The sequence below is a fragment of the Bos indicus x Bos taurus genome, chromosome 28 (assembly GCF_003369695.1).
Source record: "Bos indicus x Bos taurus breed Angus x Brahman F1 hybrid chromosome 28, Bos_hybrid_MaternalHap_v2.0, whole genome shotgun sequence".
NCBI lineage: Eukaryota > Metazoa > Chordata > Mammalia > Artiodactyla > Bovidae > Bos > Bos indicus x Bos taurus.
This window is the reverse complement of record NC_040103.1, coordinates 15,603,970-15,626,066: the sequence shown is the minus strand read 5'-3', so window position 1 is coordinate 15,626,066 and position 22,097 is coordinate 15,603,970. Positions and strand designations below refer to the sequence as shown.

At 39.9% G+C, this 22,097-nt stretch overlaps 1 long non-coding RNA gene across 2 annotated transcripts in view; it reads right to left on the bottom strand.

The window, feature by feature from the left end:
* Positions 1-21,868, bottom strand: part of LOC113885340 — a 146,797-nt gene extending 124,929 nt beyond the window's left edge. For both annotated transcript variants that reach the window (XR_003509181.1, XR_003509180.1), the window contains exon 1: positions 21,776-21,868. This is a non-coding gene — a long non-coding RNA (uncharacterized LOC113885340). The remainder of the gene's footprint in view (positions 1-21,775) is intronic.
* Positions 21,869-22,097: the final 229 nt, after the last annotated feature.

Here is a 22,097-nt window from a genome sequence, read left to right as displayed (position 1 = left end):
GAAGTAGTGAAAACCACTAGATCATTCAGGTATGACCTAAATCAAATGCCTTACAATTATACAGTGGAAATGAGAATTAGATTCAAGGGATTAGATCTGATAGACAGAGTGCCTGAAGAACTATGGACAGAGGTTTGTAAATTGTACAGGAGGCAGGGATCAAGACCATACCCAAGGGAAAGAAATGCAAAAAGGCAAAATGGTTGTCTGAGGAGGCCTTACAAATAGCTGTGAATAGAAGAGAAGTGAAAGGCAAAGGGAAAAACGAAAGACATACCCATTTGAATGCAGATTTCCAAAGAATAGCAAGGAGATATAAGAAAGCCTTCCTCAATGATCAGTGCAAAGAAATAGAGGAAAACAATAGAATGGGAAAGCCTAGAGATCTCTTCAAGAAAATTAGAGATACCAAGGGAACATTTCATGCAAAGATGGGCTCAATAAAGGACAGAAATGGTATGGACCTAACAGAAGCAGAAGATATTAAGAAGAGGTGGCAAGAATACACAGAAGAACTGGACAAAAAAGATCTTCATGATCCAGATAATCATGATGGTGTGATCACTCACCTAGAGCCAGACATCCTGGAGTGTGAAGTCAAGTGGGCCTTAGGAAGCATCACTACGAACAAAGCTAGTGGTGGTGATAGAATTCCAGCTGATCTATTTCAAATCCTGCAAGATGATGTTGTGAACATGCTGCACTCAATATGCCAGCAAATTCGGAAAACTTGGCAGTGGCTACAGGACTAGAAAAGGTCAGTTTTCATTTCAATTCCAAAGAAAGGCAATGCCAAAGAATGCTCAAACTACCGCACAACTACACATATCTCACACGCTAGTAAAGTAATGCTCAAAATTCTCCAAGCCAGGCTTTAACAATACATGAACCGTGAACTTCCAGATGTTCAAGCTGGATTTAGAAAAGGAGGAGGAACCAGAGATCAAATTTTCAACATATGCTGAATCATCGAAAAAGCAAGAGAGTTCCAGAAAAACATCTACTTCTGCTTTATTGACTATGCCAAAGCCTTTGACTGTGTGGACCACAACAAACTGTGGAAAATTCTTAAAGAGATGGGAATACCAGACCCCCTGACCTGACTCTTGAGAAATCTGTATGCAGATCAGGAAGCAACAGTTAGAACTGGACATGGAACAACAGGCTGGTTCCAAATAGGGAAAGGAGTACATCAAGGCTGTATATTGTCACCCTGCTTATATAACTTATATGCAGAGTACATCATGAGAAATGCTGGGCTGGATGAAGCACAAGCTGGAATCAAGATTGCAGGGAGAAATATCAATAACCTCAGATATGCAGATGACACCACCCTTATGGCAGAAAGTGAGGAAGAACTAAAGAGCCTCTTGGTGAAAGTGAAAGAGGAGAGTGAAAAGGTTGGCTTAGAACTCAACATTCAGAAAATTAAGATCATGGCATCTAGTCCCATCATTTCATGGCAAATAGATGGGGAAACAGTGGAAACAATGACAGACTTTATTTTTGGGGGCTCCAAAATCACTGCATATGGTGACTCAAGCCATGAAATTAAGAGACATTTGTTCCTTGGAAGAAAAGTTATGACCAACCTAGACAGCATATTAAAAAGCAGAGACATTACTTTGCCGACAAATGTCCATCTAGTCAAAGCTATTTTTTTTCCGGTATTCATGTATGGTTGTGAGAGTTGGACTATAAAGAAAGCTGAAGAATTGATGCTTTTGAACTTTGGTGTTGGAGAAGACACTTGAGAGTCCGTTGGACTGCAAAGAGATCCAACCAGTCCATACTAAAGGAAATCAGTCCTGAATATTCATTGCAAGGACTGATGCTAAAGCTGAAACTCCAATACTTTTGCTACCTGATGCAAAGAACTGACTCATCTCAAAAGATCCTGATGCTGGGAAAGATTGAAGGCAGGAGGAGAAGGGGATGACAGAGGATGAGATGGTTGGATGGCATCACCAACTCAATGGACATGAGTTTGAGTAAACTCCAGGAGTTGACGATGGACAGGGAGGACTGGCGTGCTGCAGTCCATGGGATCACAAAACCAGACTAGACTGAGCAACTGAACTGAACTGAAACTGATATTACTGTATATAAAACAAACAATAAGACCAACTGTATAGCATAAGGAAACAAGGAACTATATTCAATATGTTGTAATAGCTTATGGTGCTGGAGAAGATTCTTGAGAGTCCCTTGGACAGCAAGGAGATCAAACCAGTGAATCCTAAATGAAATCAACCCTGAATATTCACTGGAAGGACTGACATTGAAACTGAAGCTCCAATACCTTGGCCACCTGAGGCGAAAAGCTGACTCACTGAAAAAACCATGATGCTGGGAATGATTGAGGGCAAGAGGAGATGGGGGAGACAGAGGATGAGATGGTTAGATAGCATCACTGACTCAATGGACATGAGTTTGAGCAAACTCCGGGAGATAGCAAAGGGAAGCCTGGCATGCAGCACTTCACGGGGTCACAAAGAGTTAGATACAATTTAGCAACTAAACAACAGCAACTTGTAATGGAAAAGAATCTTAGAGCATATACACATGTATATGTATAACTGAATCCTTTGCTGGGCACCTGAAACTAACACATTTTAAGTTAACTATACTTCAATTTTCTTAATGGTTAAAAAACAAAAAAATAAATGGTTAACAGCAGGTACAAAATAAAGCATTTCTATATATTTCCATCTTTATTAAGTTCAGAAACTGGCTAAACTAATCCATGATATTATTAAGGATATTAGTTTCTTGCAAAGAAGGGCTAAATTTGGAAATGGTGCATCAAGGGGGCTTTTAGGATCCTAGTAATGTTCTATTTCATGTGTCTAGTGATTTCATGGAAGTACTCACTTAAAAAGTTTTTGCTGTGTCTAAAATATATGCATTTTTCTGTAGGTTTGTTATACTTTAAAATAAAAATGAATTTTTAAAAGGGAAAAAAAGGAACAAAGTACTGATATGTGCTACAATATAGATGAACCTTAAAAATACTATACTAAGTGAAAGAAGTAATATATAAAACATCACTTATTATTTGATTCCATTTATATGAAATATTTTGAAAAGGCAAATCTTTGGAGGCAGAAAGTAAATAGTGGTTACCTGGGCCCAGTGATAGAAATGAGAGTGATTACAAATAGGCATGAAATTTCTATTTGGAGTGATGGAAATGTTCTAAAATTAGACTATATGATAGTTGCACAACTTTGAGAATATACTTTAAAAATTGTACACTTTAAATAGCAAAGTTTATGGCATATTAATTATAATCTCAATAAAGTTTTGAGAATACAGATGAAATGGACAAATTCCTGAAAAAGGCAACTTTCCAAATCTAATACATGAAATTGTTACTATATGCAGATAGCATGACTATATATAGAAAAACCTAAGGACTCCACACAAAAACTACTAGATCTAATAAATGAACTCAACAAAGTAGCAAGCAGGATACAAGATTAACATTCAAAATTCAATTGTATTTCTTTACACTAATAATGAAATATCAGAAAAGGAATGTAAAAAATACCTTTTAAAATAGCAACCCCCCCCCAAAAAAAATAAAATTCCCAGGATGGCATATACCTGGAGAAAACTATAATTCAAAAAGATATATGCACTTCTATGCATATAGCAGCCCTATTCACAGTAGCCAAGACACGGACACAACCTAGATGTCCACTGACAGATAAATGCATAAAGATGTGGTGCGTATATACAGTGTGATTCTACTGAATCATAACGTGCAGAATCTAAAATATAGCACAAATGAACCTATCTACAAAGCATAAACAGACTCACAGACACACAGAAGAGCCTTGTGGTTGCCAAGGGGGAGTGGGTAGAAGAGGGATGGACTGGGAGTTTGGGATTAGCAGATGTTTACATACAGGATGAATGAACAACAGGTCTTACTGTACAGCACAGGGAACCATATTCAGTAATCCTGTGATAAACAATAATGCAAAAAATATAAAAAGAAAACGTCTACACTATACATAACTGAGTCACTGTTGTACAGCAGAGATTAGTACAACATTGTAAATCAACTATCCTTCAGTAAGATAAATAAAAATTTTTTTAAAAGAAATAGAAAGTCTGAATGAAATTAAAGATCAATGATACACATCCTTAAGCAAAAACCTTCCCACAAAGAAAATTTCAAGTCAAGATAGCTTGCGGTAAATTCTTCTGAACACTTAAAAAAAAAATAAAACCAATGTTACAAACAAAAAACTCGCTCAGAGACTACAGAAGAGGAATATTTTCCAACTCATTTTAGAAGATTAGCATAACCTTGGAGTTTCCTTCTATCACTAGATTAGTGAGCGTTTGTTAAATTTTATATAAGATTTTTTCTACCTCTGTTGAGATGATTATATGGGGTTTTCTCCTTTATGTTAAAATGATAATATATTATGACAAAAAGCCTTCCCAAGTGGCTCAATAGGAAAGAATTCACCTGCTGCCACAGGAGGTACAGGAGATACAGGTTCAGTCTCAGTTGCGCAGATCCCCTAGAGAAGGGAATGGCAACCTGCTCTAGTATTCTTGCCGGGCGCATCCCAAAGACAGAGGAGCCTGGCAGGCTACAATCCATGTGATCACAAAGAGTTGGACACAACTGAGTACACGCTAAGGCCAAGTGGAATTTATGCCAGGAATGTAATCTTAGAATAAGAATAAAAATCACAAGTTATAAAAGACTACTAAATTAGACTTCACTAAATTTAAAGAATTTCTGTCTAAAAAAGAAATAACAATTGTTGGCAAGGATATAGAGAAAAGGGAACCCTTGTGCATGGTTGGTGGGAATGTAAATCGGTGCAGCCCCTATAGAAAACAGTATGGAGGTTTCTCAAAATTTTTTAAATAACTAGGATATGGATCCACATGATCCAACCTCTCAGTATTTATGCAAAGAAAATGAAAATATTAACTAGAAAAGATATATGCACTCTCATGTTCATTGCAGGGTTATTTACAAAGCCAAGATATGGAAACAATCCAGGGATCCATCAATGGATGAATGGATAGAGAAATTCTTGCCATTTGTGACAACATGAATGAGGGTATTATGCTAAGTGAAATAAGTCAGACAGAGAAAGACAAATATCGTATGATTTCATTTGTATAAGAAACTGAAATTTTAAAAAATAATTAAAAAAAAAAAAAACATTTAAAACCCACCAAGCTTATATCATTCTGAAGGAGATCACCCCTAGGATTTCTTTGGAAGGAATGATGCTAAAGCTGAAACTCCAGTACTTTGGCCACCTCATGCAAAGAGTTGACTCATTGGAAAAGACTTTGATGCTGGGAGGGATTGGGGGCAGGAGGAGAAGGGGACAACAGAGGATGAGATGGCTGGATGGCATCACCGACTCGATGGACGTGAGTCTGGGTGAACTCGGGGAGTTGGTGATGGACAGGGAGGCCTGGCGTGCTGCGATTCATGGGGTTGCAAAGATATGACTGAGCAACTGAACTGAAGAGAATAAATCTTATAAGTTCTCATCACAAGAAAAAAAAAAACTGTAACCAAGACTTCCCTGGTGGTTCAGTAGTTGAGAGTCCACAGATCAATGCAGGGGATTGATCCCTGGTCTGGGAAGATTCCACATGTCATAGGATGACTAAGCCCATGAGCTACAAAAACAGAAGCCCATGCATCTAGAGCCCGCGCTCTGCAACAAAAGAAGCCACCACAACGAGAAGCCCACACACTGCAACAAAGAGTAGTCTCTGCTCACAACTAGAGAAAGCCCCTTGGGAAACAATGAAGATCCAGTAGAATAAAGCAAAAAGAAAAAACCAAACTGTAACCATGTATGTTAACAGATATTCACCAGACTTATTGTGGTACTCATTTTGCAACACATAAAAATATAACGTTATACACCTGAAACTAACAGAATATTTTATGTCAATTATACCTCAATTTAAAAAACTAAAAAAAAAAAGAATAAAAAGATACGGAAACAATCCAGGGATCCGTCAATGGATGAACAGATTAAAGAAAATCTTGCCATTTGTGACAACATGGATGGATATACTAAGGGAAAAAACACTAACCCTAATAAAAACCAGTATACCAACATTAATAGCAAACATACACACTTTTTAAAGATCGCTAGAAATAGTTACTGTGTAATAACAAAAGTTTCAATTAATTAGGAAGATATAATTTCAATATTATATGCATAACATTATGAAATATATAAAGCAAGAACTTAACGTATCACAAAAGGATAAATACATCATCAAGTTAAGCAATTTCAACCTGGCAAATACTACCTCATCCAGGGATATACCATGTTGCCATCATATAACCCTGGTATGATGTGATGAGAAGAGCATTTCACCTTTGTGACCTTCCTCATCAAACCTGTAACTCCAATCTATGAGAAAAACATCAGACAAACAGAAATTGAAAGACATCCTACAAAACATCTGATTAGTATTCCTCAAAATTGTCAGTCATCCAAAACATAGAAAGACGAAGAAATTATCACAAAACAGAGCATACCAGGAGACAAGATGACTAAATGCAATCAGGTACTCTGAATGTAATTCTGAAATAGAGTAAAAGACATCAGTGGAAATGATTGAAATTTAAATGGTTCTAGAGTTTAGTTAATTGTAATGTATTAATGTTGGTTTGCTAGTTGTGACAAATGCACCATGGTAACATTCAGAAAACGAAGATCATGGCATCCGGTCCCATCACTTCATGGGAAATAGACGGGGAAACAGTGGAAACAGTGTCAGACTATTTTTTTGGGCTCCAAAATCACTGCAGATGGTGACTGCAGCCATGAAATTAAAAGACACTTACTCCTTGGAAGGAAAGTTATGACCAACCTAGATAGCATATTCAAAAGCAGAGACATTACTTTGCCAACAAAGGTCCCTCTAGTCAAGGCTGTGGTTTTTCCTGTGGTCATGTATGGATGTGAGAGTTGGACTGTGAAGAAAGCTGAGCGCTGAAGAATTGATGCTTTTGAACTGTGGTGTTGGAGAAGACTCTTGAGAGTCCCTTGGACTGCAAGGAGATCCAACCAGTCCATTCTGAAGGAGATCAGCCCTGGGTGTTCTTTGGAAGGAATGATGCTAAAGCTGAAACTCCAGTACTTTGGCCACCTCATGAGATGAGTTGACTCATTGGAAAAGACTCTGATGCTGGGAGGGATTGGGGGCAGGAGGAGAAGGGGACGACAGAGGATGAGATGGCTTGATGGCATCATTGACTCCATGGACGTGAGTCTGGGTGAACTCCGGGAGTTGGTGATGGACAGGGAGGCCTGGCGTGCTGTGATTCATGGGGTCGCAAAGAGTCGGAAATGACTGAGCAACTGAACTGAACTGAACTGAAGTTAAGATGTTAATGCTGGGGGAAACTGGGTGAGAGATATACAGGAAATCTCTGTACTAAATCTACAAGTTTTATGTAAATCTAAAACCATTCTAAATTGCAAGTTTATTTTTTAAAATTTCTGTTCATCAAGACAACACTGAAAAAAAAAAAAAAAGACCATGAGGGAAGGAAAAGACAAAAACACTGACTGGGAGAAAAATATTTGCAATAAATACATCTAATAAAGAACTCAATTCTTTTTTTACAAAAAACCCATATATAATACATACCATATAGTTCAGTTCAGTCGCTCAGTCGTGTTGGACTCTTTACGACCCCATGAACTGCAGCATGCCAGGCCTCCCTGTCCATCACCAACTCCCAGAGTTTACCCAAACTCATGTCCATTGAGTCGGTGATGCCATCCAACTATCTCATCCTCGGTTGTCCCCTTCTCCTCCTGCCTTCAATCTTTCCCAACATCAGGGTCTTTTCAAATGAGTCAGCTCTTCGCAACAGGTGGCCAAAAATTGGAGTTTCAGGTTCAGCATCAGTCCTTCTAATGAACACCCAGGACTGATCTACTTTAGGATGGACTGGTTGGATCTCCTTGCAGTCCAAGGGCCTCTCAAGAGTCTTCTCCAACACCACAGTTCAAAAACATCAATTCTTCTGTGTTCAGCTTTCTTTATAGTCCAACTCTCACATCCATACATGACTACTGGAAAAACCATAGTCTTGACTAGACGGACCTTTGTTGACAAATTAATGTCTCTGCTTTTTAATATGCTGTCTAGGTTGGTCATAACTTTCCTTCCAAGGAGTGTCTTTTAATTTCATGGCTGCAATCACCATCTGCAGTGATTTTGGAGCCCCCCAAAATAAAGTCTGTCACTGTTTCCACTGTTTCCCCATCTATTTGTCATGAAGTGATGGGACCAGCCCAGCATTTCTCATGATGTACTCTGCACAACGGCGCAGGAGCAACGGCACAGGAGCAGCTGAGAGGAGCTACCCTACGTCCAAGGTATGGAGCGGTGGCTGCGCTTTGCTGGAGTAGCTGTGAAGAGATACCCCATGTCCAAGCTAAGAGAAGCCGAAGTAAGATGGTAGGCGCTGAGAGAGGGCATCAGAGGGCAGACAGACTGGAACCACAATCACAGACAACTAGCCAATCTGATCACACTGACCACAGCTTGTCTAACTCAAAGCCATGCCATGTGGGGCCACCCAGGACGGATGGGTCATGGTGGAGAGGTCTGACAGAATGAGGTCCATTGGAGAAGGGAATGGCAAACCACTTCAGGATCCTTGCCTTGAGAACCCCATACCATATAGACATAGACACAAATGTGTGTGTGTGTGTGTGTGTGTGTGTGTGGAGGCGGGGGCTGGGGGGCGGGTATATGCATTCTCAATTGCTTCAGTTGTGTCTGACTTTTTGCAATCCCATGGACTGCAGTAGCCAAGCTCCTCTGTCCATGAGATTCTCCAGGCAAGAATACCAGAGTGGGTTGCTATTTCCTCCATATATATACATATATACACACACATACATCCAGTGGTGTGCCATGGGCAGGGCAGTGGGAAAGTATGCCCTGGGTACACACAATAAAATGGTGTACTGTTTGTAGAGAATGCAAAAGCAATAATTAAACTGACTGAAAGTCATTCTATACTGTATTACCATGACTAGAAATTTCAAACAATGTCAACGAACTACTCATCCAAAAAAACAAACAGATTTGTTAATGTCCACAGACCTCAAGTAGCCTAAGATCCTTTCAGAGACTCTATGGGGTAAACAATTGTCCTAATAGTATAAAACATTATTTGCCTTCTCACTGTGTTAACTATGTGCACTGATGATCCAGAAGCAATGGCGAGTAAAACTGCTCACTCCTCAGCACCAGTCAGGGCAATATCACAGACTGAACTGGAACATTGTATTCTTCACCACTAAACACAATTAACAACGACAACAAAAAACCCAGCCTCACTGAAAAAACAGCCCTAATGAAACAGTAAACATTTTACTAGATCTTGACCCTTGAGCACTCATCTTTTTTCTGTAATGAAATGGAAAACAAAGCATTTCTGTTGTCTCAATGGTGCTTATTTGAATTGTGAGCTGATTTATCCACTTTTAAATGAAAATACCATTTTGACTTGAAAAGACAACTGAAAGACTATAGTTAATCAGACCTGGTGATTCAGCAGGCACGTTTCTCGAAAATGAACTGAGTCTGGCATTTCAAGGAAAACAACTTAAGTATCTGCTCCTAATATTTGAGCTTTCAAACCAAATCAAACATTGGAAACACTATGAGCTTGAAAGCTTCTGTGAGATTATAAACTCTTCTGATGAGATCAGTGGTGATATTAACAAATGTGATCTTTTTGCTATTGTAAAACTAAACGCATCAAAACGAAAAACAAACAAAAACTAAATGTGTCAACATTTAGAAAAGCTGCATTAACTCCAGGAAGTAAGCAATATATTCCAAATCACCGGTGCATAATGCTATGAAGTCATACACAAGTAAAAGCATTCATTCAGAAGGTAAGAAAGACCAACAGATTTTAATATAACAGTATGCAAAGTTCAATTATGTGATTTCAGGAGACATGAAATTAATGTGTAAAAAACTACTTCCTTTGTCAAGTTTTGGTGGAGTATTAAAGAAGAGTACTACATTATTTTTATTATTAAATAAAATAAAGAGGCTATTAAAATACCCTCTCCAACTACACATTTGTATAAAGCTAGATTTGTTTCATATACATTAACTAAAATGACGTATTGCAACAGATTGGATGCAGAAGCATCTATGAGACTCCAGTTGCATAAATGTAAAATGAGATCATTCTTATATTAAATTTTCCTTTATTTTGGGAAATTATTTTTATGGATGTTACTATGTATGTTAATATACAGTTAAGATGAAAATTTGCTTTTAAAATAATTATTTACACTTTTTCTCAGTTTTCATTTCTAATAAGGTCCATGTCAATAGATATAATTCACATAAACAAAAGCAGAGGGGGACTTCCCTGGCAGTCCAGTGGTTAAGGAGCCTAGGTTCTATCCCTGGTTGGGGAACCGAGATCCTACATGCTGTTTGGCAAGACAGAAAAAAAAAAAAAAAAAATGGCAAAGAGCTCAAAAATTTATAAGAGTGCAATGAAGTCCTGAGACTAAAAAGTCTGAGCACTGCTCTTCTAGAACAACTGCTATTAATATTGTTGAATTTTAGTAATACGTTTAAGCATTAAATTAGCACATATTTGTTACTCTCTGTAATGAACATTTATTCTATGTGGAAGTTCATTCAAAGAACTTTATTTCTTCAGTTAGCTCACTATACAGAGACTTGTTACCTGCATGTCATTTCAGAGTAAATTCTCAATTCGGAATCATTCAAGCTTACATCATGCAGTTTCTATCTCCACCTCTGTAGTATTACATATTCCTACTTTCGAACAGTGGATTCAAAATAAAATGATAGAACAGTGATCGTAGAGACAAACAGAACTTAAGTACTTTTGTTTAAAATGTAAAACAATGAAATAGTGTAAACTCTTCCATGTAAACTTTTTGTTAAGAATGAGTTTTAGTTCAAGAAATATTTTGCTACATTTCAATAACATCTGTAAAACTGAAATGTATTCTTTCCAAATTGTCCATCGTTTTTAACCTGAAGAACAAATGAAGAAAATAATTATTTTTGTCATAGAGAGGAGGGGGACATTAACAAACAATATCCTCTTAGGGCATCATATACACTTGGTAATCATTGCTCCCGCAACACTGAATGGTAAGATATTGAATATTGTCCCTTCCAAGTTCATTGTCAAAGGCCTTTATTAATGATATCCATAGCACCTATATTCATATGTCCTTTTTTCCTGATTTTTATTCCACTAAAAATTATAACTTTGAGATACATCTATGTTGCTGCAGACACCAGTAGTTCAATTTCTTCAGTTTTCTCAGTCTGGTGTCATTTTTCACAATCTCAATCATGTCAACTCAAGTGAATCCCTCTCAACTCCTTATGCAATTAAGGTGCTCCTTTTCATCTCACAGCACTTTGTAGGTTTGCAACTCGACTAGATCACTTATCACATTGAAGTTAGTCTACTCTCTCTTTTAAGTTAGAGAGCTGGGGAACCTTTCTCCTAGCCCAGGGCCTGACACATAATAGGATCTTATTTATACCATTCAGGTTTCTCCATCAAAGCAGAACCAATAGGAATATAGCTATATCTATTCATATCTATGATTACAGCTGTCTATCTGGGCTGTCCTGGTGGCTCAGACCATAAAGAATCTGCGTGCAATGCAGGAGACCTGGGTTCGATCCCTGGGTTGAGAGAAAAGAACATCCCTGGAGAAGAAAACAGCTACCCACACCAGTATTCTTGCCTGGAGAATTCCACCGACAGAGGAGCCTGGCAGGCTCAGTCCATGCGGTGGCAAAGAGTGGGACACAACTGCATGACTTGCACTTTATAGCTGTCTGTCTACACACACACACACACACACACACACACACACACACACACACACACACACAGCCAAGCTGATGATGAAGTCTGGAAGCCTAAGAAGGACCAAGACAGCTAACAGTGTAGTTCAAGACCAAATGCCAGCAGGCTTAAAACCCAGGAAGAGCCCAGGTTTCAACTCCAAAGGCAGGAAAAAACAGCTATTCGAGTTCGCTCTTATTCAGCCTTTTTGTATTATTTGGGCCTTCTACTCACAGGATGAGGTCCTCCCACATTAGAGAGTAATCTGCTTTACTCAGCCTACTATTCAACTGTTAAAGTCATGCATAAACATCCTCACAGAAAAACCCAAATAATGTTTAACCAAGTATCTGGGCATCCTGTGGCCAAATCAGGCTGACACATAAAATTCACTATCATATTAATTAATGCTTTTCTGTCGGCACTGGTCTTTGCCATCCATATTTCAGAAGAATAAACACACAAAGATCATATTTATAAAGCAGAGTAAAATAAGGCTAATGAGGGGTGTTCAGGATTCGCATTTCACTTCCTCTAAGAGTTAACTTTTTACCTGAGGAATGAGGGATGGATAAGATTCTGATAAGAGAAGATTGTGTTATTTGGGGGGCACGATATTATAGACAGAAGAAGCAACTTCAACACAAAAGGTTCTTTCCCAGTTTGCATTCAGATCACATTTGTAAAGCAAAGTCTTTGTCTAAAGAAGATTCCTGAGACTGGTACTCAGATAACTAAGCATACAAGGATACCCAACCTGAGAGAAATCCAAAAATTTCTCTAGTGCTAGAATATCCATTGCTGTTATCCTTAAGGATCAGTGTTGGGTCTGAATTAGTTACCATGGGGACCGCCTAAATCTTATGATTTTCCTTAGAGATGTCCAAGGAAACTCAGACAGATACGTACTCAGAAAATATTCTAATACACGGCTTCACACCAAAAGGAAGGACTAGGTCCTTTGCAGAAAACAAAAGCAATGGTGTTGATGCAAAAATGTGAAAGCTTGTTTCACTGAAAGTGCAAATCTTGTTAAGTAACTATAATCACTATTTGTGTTCTATTTCATTTTTCTGATTTCTAAGTAAAACATGTTTATTTTAGAAAATTTGGAAAATACATAAAAATACGAACAAGAAACTTAAAATTATCCATAGTCATTTTTCTCTTTTTATGGTGAGAAGAGTATAAAGTAAAACATGCAAGCTTTTTCCTCCTTCCCTCCAATCTCACCAACTCCTTCCCCGAGATAACCATCTTTACTGATTTGATCCTTATCGGCCCTGCCAATTTCTCTCCTGCTTATTCGTTCATTTATTGATTCCAGCAAATATTACTGAGTGGGCACCCAGGACCAAGACTCTAAACACCAGATTTAAATGCCAGTGGCACAGCTGTAAGATCTCTGTTCCCAGGGGTTACACCGTAGTGAGAGAACTCACAATAAACCAGTAAACACATACAAACAGAAAAATATAAGCTAGTAATAAATGTTATATAGAAAATAAGATGGCATTATTATACCTGATATTAAATACTGTGAAGATAAAATCAGCCAAGTGAAGAGTGGGGAGATCAGGGAAGGGGGCAGAGAGGATGCAATTCCTTAAAGAAATACAAAAAGGCCAGTGTGGCTCCATAACATGGAGGGAGGGAGAGAGTTAGAGATGCTGTTGGAGACGTGAGCCAGGGAAATGTCATGGAGGATGTGACATCATCCTTCCTTTGGGAAGAAGAATGTCAAAAGAATTCGGCCTTTAAGTGCAAGGGGGAAGACGTTGAAGAGCTTTAAGAGGGGGGTGATATGCTCTGATCTGTATGTTCTAAATCTTTACTCTGGCTTCACTGTGGAGAATATACTAAGAGCAAAGATTCCCAACATGAGGTCATGTGGTACATAGACACTCCCCAAAAGTCCGCAAATACAATCAGGGGGTTCATTACCTTAAATGGGAGAAAATTACCGGGCCTGGCCCCATAAAGACATAAAAACTCTCAATATGGTTCTATTTTTGTCTGTGCTCCAATTCCTCTTTTCGAAATATCCTCTCTGGTTTCCAGAGTGCCATAGTGGCAGGATTCCCTGTTTTATAGGCAGGCTCTTCCTTTTTTCTGGTTTTTCCCTTAAGATAGTGTTTAAATCTAAACTCTAGTGGAGCCCCACTAACTTAAAAGGCTTAGATTCAAAGACAAACCTAGTCTTATGTCAAGTAACCAGACTGAGAGTGACTTTGGGGTCAGGGTAAGAAGAATCGCCAGAACTTGAACTCAGCATGTCCACAGTCCACCCCAACTCATCTCAGAGTCTGATTCCCTGTGAACAACTGCAGAAGGGTCGCAGATTTCTTTTTTAATACCTTATAATAAGACAGGAAAATGAGACATGAGAAGGACACCTGAAGAGGAAGAAGAAATCAAATGGCTCTTGAAACTGTCTACTTAGAAGTATTTCCCAAACATGGGCACTAATTAAATATACAAATTCCTGTGCTCCACCCTAGACATACTGACTCAGATTATCTATGGGCTGGGCCCCAAAATCACCTCTAGTGATAATAATCAGCCAATTTGGAAAACACTGTATGTTTGTGGAGAATAATCTAGAATACCCAAGGAACATGATACCTATCCAAGCCTAGACTGAGAAAACACAACCTTACTCCCTTACCCCTCACACATGGTTTTTGGCTTAAATAATTGTGGGCATTTTCACTGGCATATTATTTAGAAGGGTGACTAGCATATTAATAAATGAAACAATTTACATTCAATAAAACCACTAAGATTACTGACACTGAAAAAGAGAATGACTTAATTTATCTTCCATTGTACCCTTCAAGATGTAAAATTATTTCTTTTCATGCTGCCAGAACAAGTGGACTCCATTTAGTGTGGCCGAGGACCATACAGTTTATTAAATGACACTTGGAACCCCTCATAAAAGTGATTAATATATGTGCACTCAGTTCTGAGTACAGTCATTTTTAAGCCAGTCTATTGTTTCTGTACTCAGAGAACCAACTTTTGTGTGTGAGAGCTTTGTAGGAGAAAGATCTGTTTTTCAAAAGAATCATAGAACATTAGAGAATTAGATTTGGTGATCTCATCCAGCCTCAAGGCTTTAAGCCCTATATATATATACTGCTAGCTCCAAATTCATATCTCGAGCCCTGACCTCTCTCTGAACCTCAGATTATTATATCCAACTGTTTACATGACATCTACACTTTAATAAACATTTAAAACTTTACAAACTGAAGGTGAACTTTCGATCTTCCCCGCATCCCTCATACTTTTCCATCTCAGCTAAGAACATTTTCTCCAGTTGCACAATCACCTTTGATTCTTCTTTCTCTCTTACTCCACATCCAAATCCAAAGAAATCTTTTCTAATTTCCCTTTATAGTATATAAATAACGCACCACTTCTCAATACGTTTACCATAACTACCCCAAGCCATAATCAGCACTCTACTGACCCTCTTTGCTTCTACAGTTGCCCCCTTCCAACTACTTATAAAACAGCAGCTGAGGGGTTCTTATATAAGTTTTTATTTATTATGGAAGTTTTCAACAAATACAAAAGAAGGGAGAACACGATAATGAAACCCCACACTTACTCATCATCCAGCTTTGACAGCTTTCAGTGCATGGCCATTCTTGCTTCAGCTTTATCACCGCCTATTTTCTGTCCACCACAATGGAACCCTTGTTCAAACCCTCCAATGACTCAAAATAAAATTCAAGGACTTCCCTAGTGGCCCAGTGGTTAAAGTCTGTGCTCCCAATACAGGGGGCCTGGGTTTGCTCCCTGGTCTGGGAACTAGTTTCCACATGCTGCGACTAAGAGTTTGCATGCCCCAACCAGGATCAAAGACAGTGTGAGCTGCAAGCAAGACTCGGCAGAGCCAAAAGAAAAAAAAAAAAAAAAACCTTAAAAATACTAAAAAAAAAAAATTCAGAATCCTCTAGCAGCGCTCAAGTGTTCTCAGTCTCCCTCACCTGTCTACCCTCACCTGTCACATTAGCTCCCAGGTATCTCTCAATCACATCAGGATGTTCCAGTCTTGGAGGCTTTTTATTTGCTTCCTCTGCCCGGAAGGTGCACTCCCTACTGTTAGCTCCCAAAATATTCCCCTGGCAAGTATGTTTCCTGCCTCCCTCAGGTCCTTAGTTTTCTACAGCCCGGTTTCGCTGATTGCCTACACGTGGCAAGAATCAAATAATCAGTCTTTTTGAGTTTTCTACAGATTGGCCACTCAGAGTTGAGTTTGAAAGTCCACACTGTTCTCCCCTCAGCTACTCACCCATCCATAACTATGTAGATGGAATGCCCATCCAGTGACCTCTACCTGATGAGATGCAACTAGCCTTTGTTCTCTAGCTGATCTTCCCTACCCAGGGATTGAACAGAAGTCTCCTGCATTGCAGGCGGATTCTTTACCAACTGAGCTATCAGGGAAGCCCTTGTAAAAAGGAACTCTCATCCTTTCCCTGGGTGACTGATATGCTCCCCATCACACTTAGACCAACTGGTGATCGATATACATACTGATTTAAAGAACCACTACATCCAATCCTTTCTGAAGGTTAAAGCAACTCACTTGTCAGCCACAATAAGAACTCTGAATTTTATTCTTAGTGCTGCACTACAACACGGTAAGAGTTCAAAAAATGCTCTTTATTATTAAAGCTGACTTTAACAAATAAGAATCGGTGGTCAATATACTTCATGACACTGATTGGAAAGTTAAGTTTTATGTCACGCGTATTGTCTGACAACAAAAACACAAAATCAACATTGGACTCTTCAAGGGACTAGAAGCAGGCACATAACCTTCACTAGGCTTGGAGGCTCCCACCACTCCACCCACAACTCCCACCTGCACCTCGGAGATCCAGGTGAGCAGAGTTAGAGGCCTGAGGCCAACTACCGCCCTCTCTACACTGCCTCAGGGGATGAGTCCGGGCTTTGATGTGGGCCCTGTGTGTTTACTTACTCGTACATGCATTCGTTCATGTATTGACTCACCATTGTGACTCAGTACCCAAGGGAAAGCGGTCGCAGGTCAGCTATGAAGCACTTGCGTCTGCAGGAGCAAAGCCATCCTTCCCGGCATCCTCTGGGTGGGCGTGGTGCCTCCTGGGAGAGATCTTCCCACTTGGCACTGCACCTGCGTGGCGCTCTGCCTTGCCTCACTAGTATCCCTGCCCTTGGGCGGAGTCTGGAGGACACCTCCCCTAATCTCGCTCTTGCACGAAGCTGTAATTCCTTTTTTTTTTTTTTTCCTAATTTTATTTTATTTTTAAACTTTACATAATTGTATTAGTTTTGCCAAATATCAAAATGAATCCGCCACAGGTATACATTCCTTACTTATATTGCCCAGGCCTCCTAATTTAGATCCCAAGGCACTGCAGCCAGCCCCATCTTTCTACAACATACAAGCCCCATTCCTTGATAATGGCCCTTCCATACATCATTTTAGCCTCTCCTTGGACTCCCTGGCTTTCTTAAAGCATTCTTAACATTTTTTTAGAGCTTTGGATGTGGCTAGCCTGGTGGTAAGTGATTTACATCCATTGTCTGATTAAATTTGTAATAGAATTTTAACTAGTAAGTTAGGAAGCACCTACAGTAATTTCACAGGAAGAGTTGATGGTAATCATAGTTCAGGTTTCTGCAATACTGACAGTAGTCTTAGAAAAATGAGAGAAAGGGAGGGAAGGAAGGAAAGAAGGAAGGTCATTAGAGCTAATGTTTTTCATAAAATGTGTATGATGAGAAGATTTCAACAAATTCTATGACAAGTATTAGCATAATGTTATTTTGACAAAATGTTGAAATGTGGTGTGGATTGGGGTACAGAGCAGGGAACGTGTAACTTCTTGAAGAAGTACACCTGAAGAATACTCAAGTAGTAGACGGTGATTGATTAATACTGAATAGTACCTATGGGCTGGTCACCAGACTAAATGCTTTACCTGCTTTTAATCCTCCCTGAGACTCTATAGGTTTATTATAATTCCTTGTCTCTTTTACAAATTAGGAAACTGAGGCATTTATTAATTAAATAACTTCTGCAATCCACAACTAGTAATCAATAGAAATGGAACTTGGACTCTAACGGATTCCTATCAGTGCTCTCAACTGCCAGGCATACTGTCTCAACAGTAACTTGACTGGAGCACTCCGTCCTTATACACTATCAATTTTTACTTATAATTTGGATCAGAAAATACATGGGATGCTGATCAAATTTAAGCCCAATCTATAGAAGGAAGGAGGAGCTAAAATTTTAGAAAGGTCAGCCTAGGATCCAAAATTATATCAATAGGTTTTTTGGGGTGCTAGAACAGATAACAGCTGACATTTGCAACTTATTTATGCAGGATTTCTCACCCTCAAGGCAGTTAACATTTGGGGCTGGATAATCATTTGCTGTGAGGACCTGTCCTGTGCACTGTAAGACATTTAGGAGCATCCTTGGCCAGGAACCCTTGAAGTCAAGTGGACTTTAGGAAGCATCACTACAAACAAAGCTAGTGGAGGCGATGGAATTCCAGTTGAGCTATTTCAAATCCTAAAAGATGATGCTGTGAAAGTGCTGCACTCAATATGCCAGCAAATTTGGAAAACTCGGCAGTGGCCACAGGACTGGAAAAGGTCAGTTTTCATTCCAATCCCAAAGAAAGGCAATGCCAAAGAATGCTCAAACTACCACACGATTGCACTCATCTTACATGCTAGCAAAGTAATGCTCAAAATTCTCCAAGTTAGGCCTCAACAGTATGTGAACCGTGAACTTCCAGATGTTCAAGCTGGATTTAGAGAAGGCAGAGGAACCAGAGATCAAATGGCCAACATCTGCTGGATCATCGAAAAAGCAAAAGAGTTCCAGAAGAACATCTACTTTTACCTTATTGACTATGCCAAAGCCATTGACTGTGTGGATGCTCACAAAAAACTGTGGAAAATTCTGAAAGATATGGGAATACCAGACCACCTGAGAAATCTGCCTCCTGAGAAATCTGTGTGCAGGTCAAGAAGCAACAGTTAGAACTGAACGTGAAACAATGGACTGGATGCAAATAAGGAAAGGAGTATGTCAAGGCTGTATCTTGTCACCCTGTTTATTTAACTTATATGCAAAGTGCACAATGCATCATGCAAAATGCCAGGCTGGATGAAGCACAAGCTGGAATCAAGTTTGCTGGGAGAAATATCAATAACCTCAGATATGCAGATGACACCACTCTTATGGCAGAAAGCAAAGAGGAACTAAAGAGCTTCTTGATGAAAGTGAAAGAGGAGAGTGAAAAAGTTGGCTTAAAACTCAACATTCAAAAAACTGAGATCATGGCACCCAGTCCCATCACTTCATGGCAAACAGATGGTGAAACAGTGGAAACAGTGACAGACTTTATTTTGGGGGACTCCAAAATCACTGCAGATGGTGACTGCAGCCATAAAATTAAGATGCTTGTTCCTTAGAAGAAAAGCTATGACCAACCTAGACAGTTTATTAAAAACCAGAGGCATTACTTTGCCAACAAATGTCCATCTAGTCAAAGCTATGTTTTTTCCAATAGTCATGTTTGGATGTGAGAGTTGGACCATAAAGAAAGCTGAATGCCAAAGAAGAGACACTTTTGAACTTTGGTATTGGAGAAGACTCTTGGCAGTCCCTTGGACTGCAAGGAGATCCAACCAGTCAATCCTAAAGGAAATCAGTCCTGAATGTTCACTGGAAGGAATGATGCTAAAGCTGAAACTCCAATCCTTTGGCCACCTCATGCGAAGAGTTGACTCATTGGAAAAGATTCTGATGCTGGGAGGGATTGGGGGCAGGAGGAGAAGGGAACGACAGAGGATGAGATGGTTGGATGGCGTCACTGACATGAAGGACATGAATTTGAGTCGGCTCTGGGAGTTGGTGATGGACAGGGAAGGCTGGCATGCTGCAGTCCATTGTATCACAAAGAGTTGGACATGACTACACAACTGAACTGAACTTGGCCTCTATATGCTAGTAATGGCCTCCAGTTGTGACAACCAAAATTGTCTCCAAACACTGCCAGTGTAACTGAGTAGGACCTAATGAGGGCTTCCCAGAATAGACCCCCACCCATGTCCTCTTATTGCTTTTTGTCTGTAGAAAAACTTCAAAGAATAAATTTAATCAGAGAAGTGAGAAAATGCAGAAAAGAAAACAGGCAGGCAAGACAAAATAATAATACTCTAGCCATTAAACAGGAGAAGGCAATGGCACCCCACTCCAGTACTCATGCCTAGAAAATCCCATGGACGGAGGAGCCTGGTAGGCTCCAGTCCATGGGGTCGCTAGAGTTGGACACGACTGAGCGACTTCACTTTCACTTTTCACTTTCATGCATTGGAGAAGGAAATGGCAACCCACTCCAGTGTTCTTGCCTGGAGAATCCCAGGGACGGGAAGCCTGGTGGGCTGCCGTCTATTGGGTCACACAGAGTCGGACACGACTAAAGCAGCGTAGCAGCAGCAGCAGCAGCAGCCATTAAACAAAGTCAAAGATCTTTAGTTCTTCCTCAAGGACTATAGATAATATTCTGAGCTGTCCTCTGAATTGCAGATACTGAAACTCCTACTAGGTGAAAGAAGTTAATGGTATGCCACCCAGAAGCATGTAGATCCCAGACCTGTTGGAACCAGAAGGTTAATGACCCTGACTCCCAATTACCTCACCACCAATCAATCAGAGGAAAGTCCACGAGCTGATCATGCCTTGCTATTTGAACACTGTAAAACTCCTCACTATCATTTCCAGGGGCAGGACACAGTTTTCAGGGGATTAGCCCACTGTGACCCCCTTTGCCTGGCAAAGCAATAAAGCTATTCTTTTCTACTTCACCCCAAAATTCAGTCTTTCAGATTTAATCTGGCACCCTCCAGTGTAGAGAGGTCAAATTTCAGCAACACTGTCACCTGGGAATAAATCACCCCTCATTAAGAACCACTGATTTAGTCTTTTGCCACACACTGTTTTTATTGAATACTTGTAATTCTGGTAAGAGGTAGGTAAAGTTGAAATTGAAACCAAAGCTATCTGATTCTGGGTGCCAAGCTCTCATCAAGATGAGACTAAGAGACAAATGTAAATTCCTGCACTTTGAGCCAAACAACAAAAGTATAAGCCCAAGGTGAGAGAATTAGGAGTTAGCACCGGTGGAAGAAAACGTATTTAGATGAGTAAGGACTAAATAATCCTAGCCAACATTTGTCGAGGCCTTATACCTTTTCAGATGTGCTAGGTACGCAAATGCATTTAATCCTCACAACTAGCTCCACAAGATAGATGTCATAATCCCTATTTTGGATACAATAACAGTGAAGTTTAAGGACATAGCAGAACATAGTGGCAGAGGTAAAATGACAATGCCATGTTTTGAATTCAAGAAGTCCGACTCTAGAGCCAATGCTCCGAGCTGCTGCTGCTGCTGCTAAGTCACTTCAGTCGTGTCCGACTCTGTGCGACCCCATAGACAGCAGCCCACCAGGCTCCCCCGTCCCTGGGATTCTCCAGGCAAGAACACTGGAGTGGGTTGCCATTTCCTTCTCCAATGCATGAAAGTGAAAAGTGAAAATGAAGTCAGTCAGTCATGTCCGACTCTAGCGAGCCCGTGGACTGCAGCCCACCAGGCTCCTCCGTCCATGGGATTTTCTAGGCAAAAGTACTGGAGTGGGGTGCCATTGCCTTCTCCAATGCTCTGAGCTACTAAATAATATTTCTCACACACGCACATAAAGGAACTATCACAATAATGTGGCTGGGAGAAGAATACTAGAGTATATATGTTACCCAACAAAACTAGGTCAACTCACCTGTGCACAGCAAAGCCAATCTACTGACCTCGGGTTGTGATGAATTAAAGTGCTGATAATGCTCCAAAATCCTTAACTCCTGCATAGGTTTGGGTAAAGAGTTTTTCTAGACAAAATCTGGGGTTGGGAGGGGTCGGTCTGCAGGGTATGTGACATTCCTCTGATTGGTCAGTAGGGAAGTTACAGGACAGTGTTTCAGGAATATCAATCATTAGTCTTCTGGTTCCAGCCAGTCTGAAGGCCATGGGTTTATGTACAATCTGAAGTTCCCACCCTCTAGTTGGGGTGAGGGTATGTGTGTGTGTTGGGGAGAGGGTCACCT